The sequence below is a fragment of the Tachysurus vachellii genome, chromosome 5 (assembly GCF_030014155.1).
Source record: "Tachysurus vachellii isolate PV-2020 chromosome 5, HZAU_Pvac_v1, whole genome shotgun sequence".
NCBI lineage: Eukaryota > Metazoa > Chordata > Actinopteri > Siluriformes > Bagridae > Tachysurus > Tachysurus vachellii.
This window is the reverse complement of record NC_083464.1, coordinates 27919317-27933473: the sequence shown is the minus strand read 5'-3', so window position 1 is coordinate 27933473 and position 14157 is coordinate 27919317. Positions and strand designations below refer to the sequence as shown.

The 14157-nt window shown below is 39.0% G+C and overlaps 1 pseudogene; it reads left to right on the top strand.

The window, feature by feature from the left end:
• The window catches only part of LOC132846328 (NACHT, LRR and PYD domains-containing protein 12-like), a 36834-nt pseudogene that overhangs the window by 21888 nt on the left and 789 nt on the right, over window positions 1–14157 (top strand).

Genomic DNA, 14157 nt, shown 5'->3' with positions numbered 1-14157 from the left:
GCGAAGGGGTTTTTGATATATCGAACGGTGCTGCCATGGCGAGGCGACTAAGTTATGGCGAATTCAGAGAAACAGGAAATGTCTAATATCTAAAGCAAAAAATGTCTTATTGGGATGACACGCGGTGTGTATGTTCGGCCAAGGATTCCGCATCGATGTGCCTATTGTGAATCTCGAACATAGTGCCACCAACAGGCACCAGGAAGTGTGTCAGTCACAAAGGTGGATTTTTTCACAGTTGCATGCAATGGACTTTTAAATACTCCTCCTAGAGAATTCATGCGATTGACACCAAAAGTGGTCAACATGATGCTTAGATGTTGTAGATCATAAATTGCGTAGGGATTTTTGATATCTTGAACGCTGTTCTCATGGCAACGTGTCAAACTTTACTTTCTTTTTCCGGCATATTTAAGGCTTTTGGCGTGCTTGGATTAACTTGAAATTTGACACATACATCACATTTGTCGGCTGTTAAGTGTGGACAAAAAGGTCAGACAAAGGTGTGTCTCTTAAGTGGCTCACTAGCGCCCCCATTTGTCTAAAATGTGGGGTTTCATTTACCTACAGTCCCCAAATGGGTCAGTAACAACATAAAACAGTCCACTGATATTTACCCACTTGATGCACTCGCCCACCGTGCATTGTTTTCTGGAAGGCACCGTATAGCGATAAAAAAACGTGCGAAGGCCCGTCATCGCTGCTTGCAGCTATATTTTTTTCTTGATTTTGCTCTTAAATCTGAGATCATGTTTATTCTGTCAGTGGAGGTTCATTCAGTATATCTTTGGCTAGCTTCTATGAACAGGGTTGCCAAATCTGTTTTAAAGAAGCATGACATTTTTATGGTTTTAGACATCAGCTTGGTAATTTTCTCTGATCATAGCTTGGTGCAGTGTGTCATCCAGTGCAACAGAAAAATCTCAGGCAGGTAATGAGGAGTAGCACCATAGAGAATAAGAATAATAAAGAGTTTGCTTGACAGAATAATACAGAGAATCAGCATCAGCCAGGCGTCAGATAAAGCGCCATTGTCTCTTAGAGCAAAGGGCTTTCTAGAAGGTTTTAGAGCCACGGTGAGACCTCAGTGTGGACAGTGCTGTTCATCAACACTGTTGACTGTGTTAATGGCCAATGTTGACAGAAAAGGGTGCTTCCTCTCTCAAGTAAGACTGTCAAATTTATTAAAGATGAGACCTCTCTTTATTTTTTTTCTCCAAATTAAGAAAATTGGGGTAAATTGGGCCTAGTGAAGCATGTGGTGATGTTCGGGAGGTTTGAGCCCTTGGTGTTGTTATTAGCTTTTATTGAAAAATTGATAATCTAGGTTTCAACTGAATCATTGAAATGGGCACCTTGTGCATTCATGTACCGAAGATAAAGGCAGTGAAAACAGTGAGGGTGATGAGAGCAGTGTTTTACCTTAGGGTAGTAGCCGACCAGAGTGGTCTGCTCAGGTAGGCAGGTGTTGCTAAAGCTTCCACTAGTGGAGGAGTTGCTGTTTTATTCATGAGAAAATCTCCAATCTCCTACTGTATAAAGTAGGTTGTTGCTAGCAGAGCTCTTTTTTGAGAAAAATGCTTTTGTTTTAATATATTGTTTGTATATGCCCCAACTTCCTTAGTGAAAAAATAAATTATGCAATAATCTAGAAACCTGTGATATTGAAGTGCTTTTGGGTAATGTCTGGTCTGAAGCAGGATGTGAGGGATCCATAAGCGGCATTTTATTAAACACCCGCAACAAATCAAATTGTCAATGTCAATGTCAATGTCAACTTTATTTGTATAGCACTATTCAAACAACACATGTTGACCAATATGCTTTACAGCATCTAAGTATAAAAAAGAAATAAATACAATTTTAATAATAGCAATACCCACATTAACAGTAATAATAAAAAATATTTCAACAAGAGGGATATGCCATGGACAACAAGTTTGTCTTAAGTTGTATTTTAAAAACGTGTACGGAATCAGTATCCCTGACGTACATGGGTAAGCTATTCCAAATTCTAGGTGCTACTGCCCCAAATGCATGATCCCCTTTCCGGTTTAACTTGGTCCTTGGAATTTTTAGTACATTTTGAGTTGTTGATCCCAATGTTCTTCCCGTTTGATGTTCAGTTAACAAATCTGATAAGTACGATGGTGCAAGGCCAAAAGTAACTTAAAATCAATCCTGTACTGTACAGGAAGCCAATGCAGGGAGACCAGGGATGGAGTGATGTGTTCATGTTTTTTAATATTCATTAATAATCTTGCAGCAGCATTTTGAACCTTCTGCAGCCGTAAGATAGAGGCTTGACTAATTCCTTTATACTGTATATAACGAATTACAATAGTCCAGTCTTGATGATATGAGAGCATGAATTGCAATTTCCAGACTCTTGTCATCTTGGCCAGATTTCTCAGATGAAATAACTAGACTTCACAACATGATTTATCTGTGTGTTCAGTTTCAGAGAGCTATCAATAAATACACCCAAGTTTTTAACACATTCTTTAACCTTCATTGACAGTGGGCCAAAATTAAACTCTGCTGCGCCCTTTGCTCCTCTATGGCCGAACACTACAACCTCTGTCTTGTTTTTGTTAAGGTATAAGAAATTAGAAGCCAGCCATGCTATAATATCAGAAAGGCAGGACATTTCAGAAAGGTTCTAGACTATTTATATTAGTTAACGGTATATATCTGTAAATCATCCGCATAGCAGTGAAATGCTATATTGTATCTTCTAAAAATATCCCCCAATAATAATAATAATAATAATAATACATTTTATTTAAAGGCGCCTTTCTGAACACTCAAGGTCACCGTACAAAAAACAACAAAGACAATCAAAATCGAATAGCTACATTGCGATACAAATTAGACCAGCAGTACAAATTATGGTGTAGAATAAGCTAAACTGAACAGATGAGTTTTAAGCTGAGATTTGAATAATGAAAGAGAAACAATATTACGAAGTTCAGATGGAAGTGAGTTCCAGAGCTGAGGTGCAGAGTAACTGAAAGCTCTATTCCCCATAGTTACAAGACGGACAGAGGGAACAATGAAATGAGTGGAAGAAGAAGATCTAAGAGTACGAGTTTGTTTTGGAGTATGAAGAAGATCAAGAAGATATGAAGGTGCAAGATTGTGGATAGCTTTAAATGTTAGAAGAAGAATTTTATACTTAATACGAAAAATAATGGGAAGCCAATGAAGCTGTTCCAGAACAGGTGTAATATGATGGATAGAGGAAGTACGAGTGATAATGCGGGCAGAAGAATTTTGAACAAGTTGCAGCTTATGAAGGGTTTTGTGAGGAAGCCCAATAAGAAGGGAATTACAGTAGTCAAGCCGGGAGGTTACTAGACTGTGAACAAGAGTGGTGGTTGATTGGATCGTGAGAAAGGAGCGAAGCCTATTGATATTTCGAAGGTGAAAGTATGCAGCCCGAGTAACATTATTTACATGAGAGGTGAAAGAAAGGGTACTATCAAAGATGACACCAAGACTCTTAACCTGAGATGAGGGAGCTATGAGAGATTCAATGGAAATAAGAAAATGTGAGAATTTGTTAAGCACAGATTTTGTGCCTATAATGAGAAATTCTGTTTTATTACTATTTAGTTTAAGAAAATTTGCTGAAAACCATGATTTTATGTCAATGAGACAATCAGTAAGAGCAGATGGAGGGAGTTTGGAATGTGGTTTTGTGGAAAGGTAGAGCTGGGTGTCATCGGCATAGCAATGAAACTTGACCTGATGCTTATGAAAAATATGTCCAAGGGGTAAAAGGTAAGTAATAAATAGCAAAGGGCCCAGGACAGAGTCCTGGGGTACACCAGAGGTAACGGAAACTGTCGAAGAGGTGAATGATTTTAGTTGAACGAACTGTGTGCGATCAGAGAGATATGAATGAAACCATTTCAGAGGTGTGTTGGTGATGCCAATAGTGGAAAGCCTGTCTAAAAGAATATTGTGGGAAATTGTATCAAAAGCTGCACTCAGATCAAGGAGTAGGAGGATGGATAGTAAGCCAGAATCAGCTGCTATAAGCAAATCATTTGTAATTTTCAATAGAGCCGTTTCAGTGCTATGAAATGGGCGAAAACCAGATTGAAATTGTTCATATAGATTGTTGCCAGACAAATGAATATGAAGTTGAGCAGCAACAACTTTTTCCAAAATTTTAGAAATAAAAGGAAGATTAGAAATAGGACGAAAATTATTAAGGTTGTTGGTATCCAATCCTGGTTTCTTTAGAATTGGAGTTACAGCAGCTGTTTTGAAAATAGAAGGAACAACTCCAGTGGTAAGGGAAGAATAAATAATACCCATGATAAAAGGGGACAGAGAGGAAGCAGTAGCCTTAACAAGGACAGTTGGTATAGGATCAAGAACACAAGTTGAAGATTTAGATTGATGAATAAGTTTTAAGATGTCATCAATTGAGGGTAGAATAAACTCAGAGAACAGTTGTGTAGGAACAGGTAAAACTGAGACACATGGAGTAGAAACAGGAGTGGCCATAAGTTGATGATGAATGTCTTCAATTTTTGAAGTAAAGAATGAAGCTAAAGTATTGCAAAAATCAGATGAATACAAATGAGAGGGAAGTGAATCGGGGGGTGTTGTAAAATTTTTCAATAAAGAAAAAAGAACCCTTGAATTCCCTTCATTAGAACCAATTAAGCCAGAATAGTATGTAGATTTAGCTTTGGCAATAGTTTCTTTATAGTAAGACATATGTTCTGAATACATTTCCTTGTGCACAGTAAGGCCAGTTCTTCTAAAAAGTCTCTCAAGCCGTCGTCCTTTTGCTTTTAATTGCCTGAGAAAAGGAGTGAACCAGGGTGCAGTAACAGCAAATGAAACAGTCCTAGTCTTAAGTGGGGCAAAAATATTAAGCAAATTATGGAGACTATCATTATAATGAGAGACCAAGTTATCTGGAGTGAAACAGCTGTCAGCCTTAGGAAGACTTGCAATGCTTAAAGACAAGCTGTCCAAATTAATGTCCTTGATTTTACGAAATGATATCATGCGTATAGATTTCGATTTGAAAAGTGGAAGATTAACATTAAAAGACAGTAACAGATGATCAGTACATGGAAAAAAGTCTGCATTAAGGTTGTCTGGAGAGACACCTGAACAACAGATTAAATCCAAAGTATGTCCTTTAGAATGCATGGGAAAATTCACATGCTGCTGCAGTCCGAAGCTATCCAGACAAGATGTAAATTCTTTAGTAAGATTGTTGTGAACATCATCCATGTGAATATTGAAATCCCCCACAAGAATTATATTTGGTGAGAGTGTAGTTATTTGATTCAAAAAAGCAGCAAAGTCAGGGATAAAATCCTTGTTGAACTTTGGTGGTCGATATACAGTACTGATAATAGTTGGAGTAGATCCAGAGAGCTGACAAACAGCAGCCTCAAATGAGTGGGAGGCAGAAACATTCAAAGACATCAGTCTCCACTTCTCACGGTAGATTATCGCCAGACCGCCTCCTCGACCAGAGTCACGTGGTTGAGAGATGTAAACAAACCCTGGCGGAATGGTGTCATTGAGTGCAATAAAGTCATTTTGTTGCTGCCATGTTTCGGTTAAAAAGAGAAAATCAATCTTGCGATTTGCAAGGAGATCCTGCACAAGATGCCCCTTACTCGTAAGTGAGCGGATGTTAATAAGACCGAAACTCACAGTGTTGTTGTTGCTTGGTCTGCAGTTAGCCGAGTTAGCCGGGTTTGCCAGCACACGCTGACCGGCGCGGCGACCGGCGTTCCTTCGTGGGCGTCGAACAGCTGACCATAGCGACTTTATTTCACTGGATTTATTATACCAGAAGTTCCGCCGAGAGCCACGATGAATGTATTTCCGTCTTGGCAGATATAAGATGTCCAGATGAGCAAGCAGTGCAGGAGGTGTTGAATCATACAAACACGGACGGAAACTCAAAAGTTCAGCAGCAGAGTATTGAAACAGTACTGCGGACTGTACAAGAGGTAGTACAGTCCAGGCAAGTACAAGCCATAGACAATAGATCCTCATTGTAGTCTACGCAGTGTATATGATGTTAATAATTATTGTTATCCGGGAGAGCAGCGGCAGCCAAGACGCGCCAGCGTTCACTCTAACCCTTCATCAAAAGATTCACCAATGGGAGCATGTAAAGTGAAAAAAGTGTGGGGGCCAGGATGGAGCCTTGAGGCACACCACATATAAGCGATGTTGCTCTTGATGTATATGATCCAAATCGTACTGTCATGCTTCTGTCAGTCAAGTATGCTTTGAACCAATTTAGAGCCTTATCCTGCAAACCTACGTATTCTTCTAGCCGTGAAAGCAGCACTGTATGATCTATTGTATCGAAGGCTGCAGTTAGGTCTAATAAAATTAACACTGCTGAATCACGAGCATCCACAGTCACCAATAAATCATTAAAAACTTTTACAACGGCTGTCTCCGTGGAATGATACTTTCTGAAACCGGACTGGTAAAGTTCACCAGTCTTATTCTGTTCTAAAAAAAATGTACTGTAACTGACTAAACACCACTTTTTCTAAAATTTTTGACAAAAAAGATTGATGAGAAACTGGTCTAAAATTTGTCAAGTCAGTCGGATCTAAGTTGGGTTTTTTTAGTACAGGTTGCACAAAGGCCTGTTTCAGCATGTTAGGAAAAACCCCTGTATCTAAGCTTTTATTTACAATCTGAAGAATACTAGGTCCAATAGCCTCAAAGTTTTCTTTCAAAAACCATGGAGGAACCATATCAACAACTGACCCATTAGGTTTCAATCCACTTACAATTTCCCGTAACTGCTGAAATGTGACAAGTTCAAATTGATTAAAAATAGAGATTTGTGTAACAGAACCTAAAAAGTCACAACTCATTTGCGGGATCGTCCTTCTAAGATTCTCAATCTTTGTTTTAAATGAATCAAGAAAATTCTCGCATATTGATGGGGACGAATCTACATTTAATATAGGAGGGTTTACTACTGAATTTATAATATTAAACAATGTCTTAGGATTATTAGCATTTTTTCTATTAATTTAACAAAGTACTTAGATTTAGCCGTTTTTACAGACCTCTGAAAATTTTTTAGTGCTTCCTTAAAAATATAATTAATTTGCAACTTATTTTTCTTCCACTTTCTTTCTGCCTGCCTACAAGTTTGTCTAAGACCTCTTATCTCATCATTTAACCATGGATCAGACCTAACTTTGCGCTGTTTATTTTTTTTGGGGAGCTACTGTGTCTAACACCTCTTTACAGGCTGAATGCAACCAATACAAGTGCTCATCAACACCCATATCCTGAAGAACAGAGTCAGACACTTTACACACCTCATTAAACATTGCAACAAATGCTGTACTAGTTGAAGATGAAAAACTGCGAAAGCATTGCAAAGATTTCACAGGATTGACAGAGCAGCATGAGACAGGAATATTAAAAAGTACAGGTTTGTGGTCAGAGATAACATGGTCATTTAGTTCTAAATCTTCGGTAGAGAGTCCATGTATTAATACCAGGTCTAGCGTATGGCCATGGATATGAGTCGGACCATTCACTAATTGTGTTAAGTCAAAAGAATCAATCAGGTTTAAAAAGTCCTTCGCCATCGCATTTTCTGGGCAGCACACATGTATATTAAAATCTCCTAAAATAAGCAGTCTATCAAATTTTGAAAACAGACCTCCTAAAAAATCCCCAAATCCATTGATAAAATCTTTCTGTGCTTTTGGAGGCCTGTAAATAGTAGCAATAACAACCGGGCTACCAATGTCCAATAAAAGCAGCTGTCGTTCAAAAGAAACTTTCTGCATGGCAACTTGAGCTTGATGTTCCGGGTGGAGAACACCATCTGACCTGGTTGATATGGGGGTGAAGGCCTTGGCATCTCACTGCCCCCTGGAGACAAACATGAGCCCTCTTTGACCTCCCTGCACCGACTGAGCCAGCCATCCATGGCAGGCACATCAGTAGTTTCACCTACCCAAGGAATCAGTGGGGGATGGTAACCCAAAATGCACAGAAATGGGGTGATATTGGTGGAGGAATGTGTCAGGGAGTTTTGCGCATACTCTGCCCATACGAGGTACTCACTGTGTGATGTTAAGAATCTCACAGTTCTGGTTGACCCTCTCAGCCTGGCTGTCCGAAGACCGGGGATTGTCTGCATGGATGTTGGGAGCCCTTTCAGAGGGCACCAGTTTACAGGCCTTCAAAAAGGGGTCAACATCATTGAGGATGGTCTGTGCTAAATGACCTTACCAGACATTTGTTTGTGCAGTGGACTGATGTCAGAGTTTCGTACATCTGTGTGACATCTTTTTCTCCTATCAGCTAACAGCTTACCATGAGGATTCCACAAAATGAGCATTTATGATGTCTCTGCTCACTGAGTTCTGACCAGGCTTCAACCATTTTGGACACTAAACCCCAGATAGGAAACTCGTTCTCCTATTTCTCCCACATTCTTCCCAGTTCCCAGTGATAGTCTTCCCAGTTCCCATGCTGTTTTTTTGAAGCAGCCTAACCCTGCACTACCAGGCAGAAAATGCCTGTATTAAGACAATATGGTCCTACCCATGCAACAGAGTGTGTCACCTCTCAGCAGTAAATGATTTGGGCCGGTATTCATTTTAATCCACTGCCAGATGGCTGAGGACCTCTAACTTCATTCCCTCAATCCAATCATACTGGGAGACATACTGGGAGTATGAATGGCTACATATTCACAACCCAACTGACTTACTGGTCTACCCATTGTCTAGAACACTTTAGCCAAACCTCCAACATCTGTGTTATACCACATCTGTTAAAAGCCCACAATCTAACGCATGGCTTTATGACTTAAAATAGGTTTGTAAGTCATTGACTTAAAAGAGATTTTCAATAAGGAACAGGCAAACAATCTGGCCCCACACTGAACAAGCAAATCTGCTATCAATTCCTTAAATGCAAGCTACGGAGGACTGTACCAAGGAGGCTCTCATTGCCGACTTTATTCACCACTCCACTTCACCCACTGCTGTAGAATTCCTTTTGGTGGATAAGAAAGATGGCAGACTAAGACCATGAATTAACTATCGGGGACTCATGGTTTGGTACCCCTTGCTGCTAGTGCCTAAGGCTTTCTTTACAAAACTTGGACCTGCAGAGCACCTATCATGTAATCTGGATGAGAGTGGGGATGAGCAGACACTATGAATTTCCTGTAATGCTGCAAAGCCTGATCAATGCACCGGATGTTTTTCTGGTTTGTTAAATTTTTTTCCAGAATTTAATGAACTTTTATCTCACTGAATTCAATGACAATATTCTGCTATATTCCATGACCTATGAAGCCCATGTGAGCTATGTTCAAACCATACTGACTCAACTGTTACTACTGTAGTTGTAAAACCAGAAAAATGTGAAATTCACTTGGAAATTCTAGGCTACGTTATAAGCTGCCAGAGGGTGGAGATGGATCCCAGCAAATTGAGGGCTTTACTAAATGGCCCACATTCTTTAGAGTCAAGGAACTGCAACGTTTTCTGTTTTACTCATTTTTACAAAGTTTTACTCATTTTTACTGGGGGTTCATTCACAATTGTAGTTATGTTGCTGCCCCAGTTATGCCACGACTACATGGCAAGCCCAGAAAACTCTCTGGGCCTGACTCAACCCAACAGGCCTTTGATCATCTAAAGCAACACTTTACCACAGCCTTAATATTGTGGCAGCCTGACCCTAACATCCTGTTCTTGGTGGAGATGGGATGCTTCTAGCAGTGGAATTAGGGGTGTACTTTCTCAGTGGCATGGAAGGCCCTTGCAAACTGACCCCTGCCTAGAGTAAATATAATGTTGGTAAGAGAGAACTATATTTCACATTTTAAATATTTCACATGTATCCTCTTCAGTTATACACCCAACCCCTGAATGCTTTGGTGCTTTTTTGCAAAACAATTTATTCTTGCTACTAAATACTTTTGAAAATTCTTTGAGAGCCTGCATTCCAAAAGTGATCCAACTCTAAAAAAAGCCCCGGTCTACAACAAGTTCCGGGTTGAGGTTACCTTTAGATTGTAAGGATATTTAAGTCACACTTAATGATACACTCTTGAAGTACTCATTATCATTGTGTGTCTCTACAGGTTGCATAAATGTGGTGTCTCTGATGAAGGCTTTGCTGCTCTGGCATCAGCTTTGAGATCAAACCCCTCACACATGAGAGAACTGGATCTGTCCTTTAATAATCTAGGAGACTCAGGAATGTATAGTCTCTCTGCTGTACTGGAGAACTCTTACTGTAAATTGGAGACACTGAGGTAAGAGTATCTCTCAGAGTCACATGACCTGCTCCTCTGTAATAGTAAGACTGAAGCAGAAGTTAATGTCTTGAGGAGGAAGATCTCAGATCTTTTCACTGCACACTAATTATTCTTTACAGACTCTGATGTGACTGCAGTGTGCTGAAACTACTGTGAAATTTAGAGTAAACCCACTTACTTTAATACATCTATATAGTAACACAGAGATGAATTTAAGAATAGGATGAATTGATGTGTGTATGAGAGATTACAGTGCACAAACAATACTCTATATTTAAACATACAGATATGATTAAAATAATAAAAATAAAATAAACATAAACAAAAATGTCCAAACTCCAGTGCACATCCAAAGAAATCAATAAAGTCTGGTGAGTCAAAATAAGCTCAGTTCCTCATTAAACCCGAGCTGGCAACTGCTTCCAACAACACACTTGATGATAATTTACACCTGGTTTTGAGATAACCTGCAAAACTGATGACTGCTAATCTCACAAACTTTATTAAATTGATCAGAATATGTTACCAGACAAACTTCCAATTTTTCCACTTCCTTCCTCAAAATGCAAAAAAAGCTTTGTCATCAAGGGATTAAAATGAATCTTCTGATTTTACAGGTTGAATAATTGTGGTGTCTCAGATAAAGGCTGTGCTAATCTGACTTCAGCTCTGAGATCAAACCCTTCACACCTGAGAGAACTGGATCTGTTTGAGAATAAACTAGGAGATTCAGGAGTGAAGAGTCTCTCTGCTGTACTGGAGAATCCTAACTGTAAACTGGAGAAACTGAAGTAAGATTGTTTTTTAGAACATTAATGAAAAACCATGGTCTAATCTTCATCCAAGTTATAATAATAGATAAACATGTTCTGTATAAATAAATCAGTCACCAATGCTCTTGTCAATACTGATTGACATTTACATTTTCATGGTCGGGGTTTAAAAAAGAAACCAATGAGCTAAAAATTTCTCCAAAAACTAATTAGAGTAAATACTTTTTTATCTCCACATGACATCAATGTAAAATAATATAGAATTATTAAAAAAAGTTATAGTTAAAAAAATAGAAATTTCCCTGTTCAAGGGGAAACAATTAAAAATGAAAACATGTGAAGAAAAGTCCAGAAAAAGTTCTAGTCTTATGTGTTGTCCTAATTTCTAAAGTGTGTCCACAATAACTCAGTCCATAATAATAAACTGTCTGAATCCAGGGTTTTCACTCATGTTTTAAATTGCTCTTGATGAATCACTGTCTGGTGAGGTAGATTACAGTAGACACAACCCCTGGAAAAATATATGGAATCAACACTCTTGAAAGAAATTTATTCAGATTTCTTCTTTATAGCAAACACACAAATCACTAATATGGCACAAAAAAAGTTTTGATTCAATATTTATTTCTTTTTTTTAATGTCTTTTTCCAGATCAAGTATAGAAAACAAAATTGGAATCATGTTTTGATTTTCATTTCCAAAACAAAGGTTAGACTACCAGGTCAAGTCTAAAAATACTAATTAGTCATCAGTTAAAAGGGAGTACTTACATGCCATAAAGAGCTGTTGGACTTGGCTAATTGAAAAGAAACATGGTTCCAACGAAAGAGTAGTCAGTTGAGACTGTGAAAAGGATTATAAAACTCATTCAACAAGGAATTTAACACAAAGTGTGGTCAAAGAAGTTGGTTGCTCCCAGTCTGCTGTGTCTAAAATTTGGTGCCTGTACAAAATGAATGATAAGATTATAAAAGGCAAACGTACAGTTAGACCAAGGAAGACATCAAAGCATTAGGATATACTGTAAAACTCAAAGCAATATTCCTTCAAAACAGAAAATGCACAACAAAGATGCTGGAACCTTTCTCTGGTACCATTCTAACGAAACGTATAAAGATGACTGCCACAATCAAAAACAATCAAATTTCCCAATTAATTTATGATATTGGGCTACATGTCAGGTAAAGGACCAGGGGAGAGGGCAATCATTACCTCAACAGTCAATGCACAGGTGTACATTGAAATTTTGGACAGTTTTCTCATTCCATCAATAGAAAATAGATTTTGATGATAAAGTTGTCTTCCAGGATGGCAATGCATCTTGTCACACAGCAAAGATTATTCTAGCTTTTTTTCAGGAAAGACAAATAAACTCAATGACATGGCTAGGAAACAGTCTGGATCTCGATCCAATTGAAAATTTATGGTGGAAATTCTACCGCTTATCCGGGGCTGGGTCGCGGGAGCAGCAGGCTAAGCAGGGATGCCCAGACTTCCCTCTCCCCAGACACTTCCTCCAGCCCTTCCGGGGGAATACCGAGGCGTTCCCAGGCCAGCCGAGAGACATAGTCCCTCCAGCATGTCCTAGGTCTTCCCTGGGGCCTCCTCCCGTTTGGACATGCCCGGAACACCTCCCCAGGGAGGCGTCCAGGAGGCATCCGAAACAGATGCCCGAGCCACCTCAGCTGACTCCTCTCGATGTGGAGGAGCAGCGGCTCTACTCTGAGCTCCTCCCGAGTGACCGAGCTCCTCACCCATCTCTAAGGGAGCGCTCAGCCACCCTACGGAGGAAACTCATTTCTGGCGCCTGTATCTTGTCATTTGGCGCCTGTATATACATACAGGCGCCATACTTAAACTCCTCCACTTGAGGCAGGAGCTCTCCGCCAACCTGATGGATGCGGTAGAAGATAGATGGATGGATGGTGGAAATTTAAAAAACTGGTCTACGATAAGGCTCTTTTTTTTGCTGCTGATTCCATATTTTTTTATTTAAATTTTGTGTGATTCCAAACATTTTTTACTCTACTTGATCTGAAAAAAGACATGCCATTAATAAAAAATGTGATTTTGTAAAGGCGTTTCATGAAGCCATAATGTTAAGCTACTGAACAAATCATATTTTTGTGCCATATCAGTGATTTGTTTGCTAAAAACTAAAAAATCTGAGTGAATTTCTTCCAAGTGTGTTGATTCTATATTTTTGCCAGGAGTTATAGGTCTGCAAATAGGTGTTCCTGTTCACCAAAATTATTTGTTTGCAAATTCCAGTAAAGCCAACTGAGCCAACTCCTTCTGAATGAGTTGGTGCTCTTTTGCAAAACAATTTTTTCTTACTACTAAATACTTTTGAAAATTCTTTGAGAGCCTGTGTTCCAAAATTGATCCAACTCTAGAAAAGCCCCTGATTATGACCAGTGGTGTGTATCTGTGACATCATGACCTGCGATTCCCCCCGCCTGAATATTGAACTGGTTCCGGGTTGAGGTTACCTTTGGGTTGTAAAGACATTTAAGCCATGTTCATGATACATTCATAAAGAATTGTTAGTGTTTGCTAAATACAAAGCAATTCTTTGTTACATTGTGTTATTGTGTTTTGACCATTGTACTGCTCCTCTTGTTTTCTGTGTTCTCTGCTTTTGTGATTCAGATTTGTTTGCTCTCACTGACTGCCTTTTTCCGGTTTTAATTTTGTGCCTGTTTTTAATTATGTATCTGGATTACTGTTTTGGATTGTTATGAGAATAAACTCTGTTTATGGATTCAGCCCCATTGGATCATTGCATTATCATTGTGTCTCTCTACAGGTTGTTTAATTGTGGTGTCTCAGATGAAGGCTGTGCTGCTCTGACTTCAGCTCTGAGATCAAACCCCTCACACTTGAGAGAACTGGATCTGTCCTTTAATAAAATAGGAGTCTCAGAAAAAAAGCTGCTATTTGCTTTTAAGGATGATGACCATAACAAATTACTGACACTGAAGTGAGTAATGACCTTCTATTCAAAGTTCAACCTCAATAACATTAGTTTATACATTCTCGTTAGTGTTAAAATGCAAATGT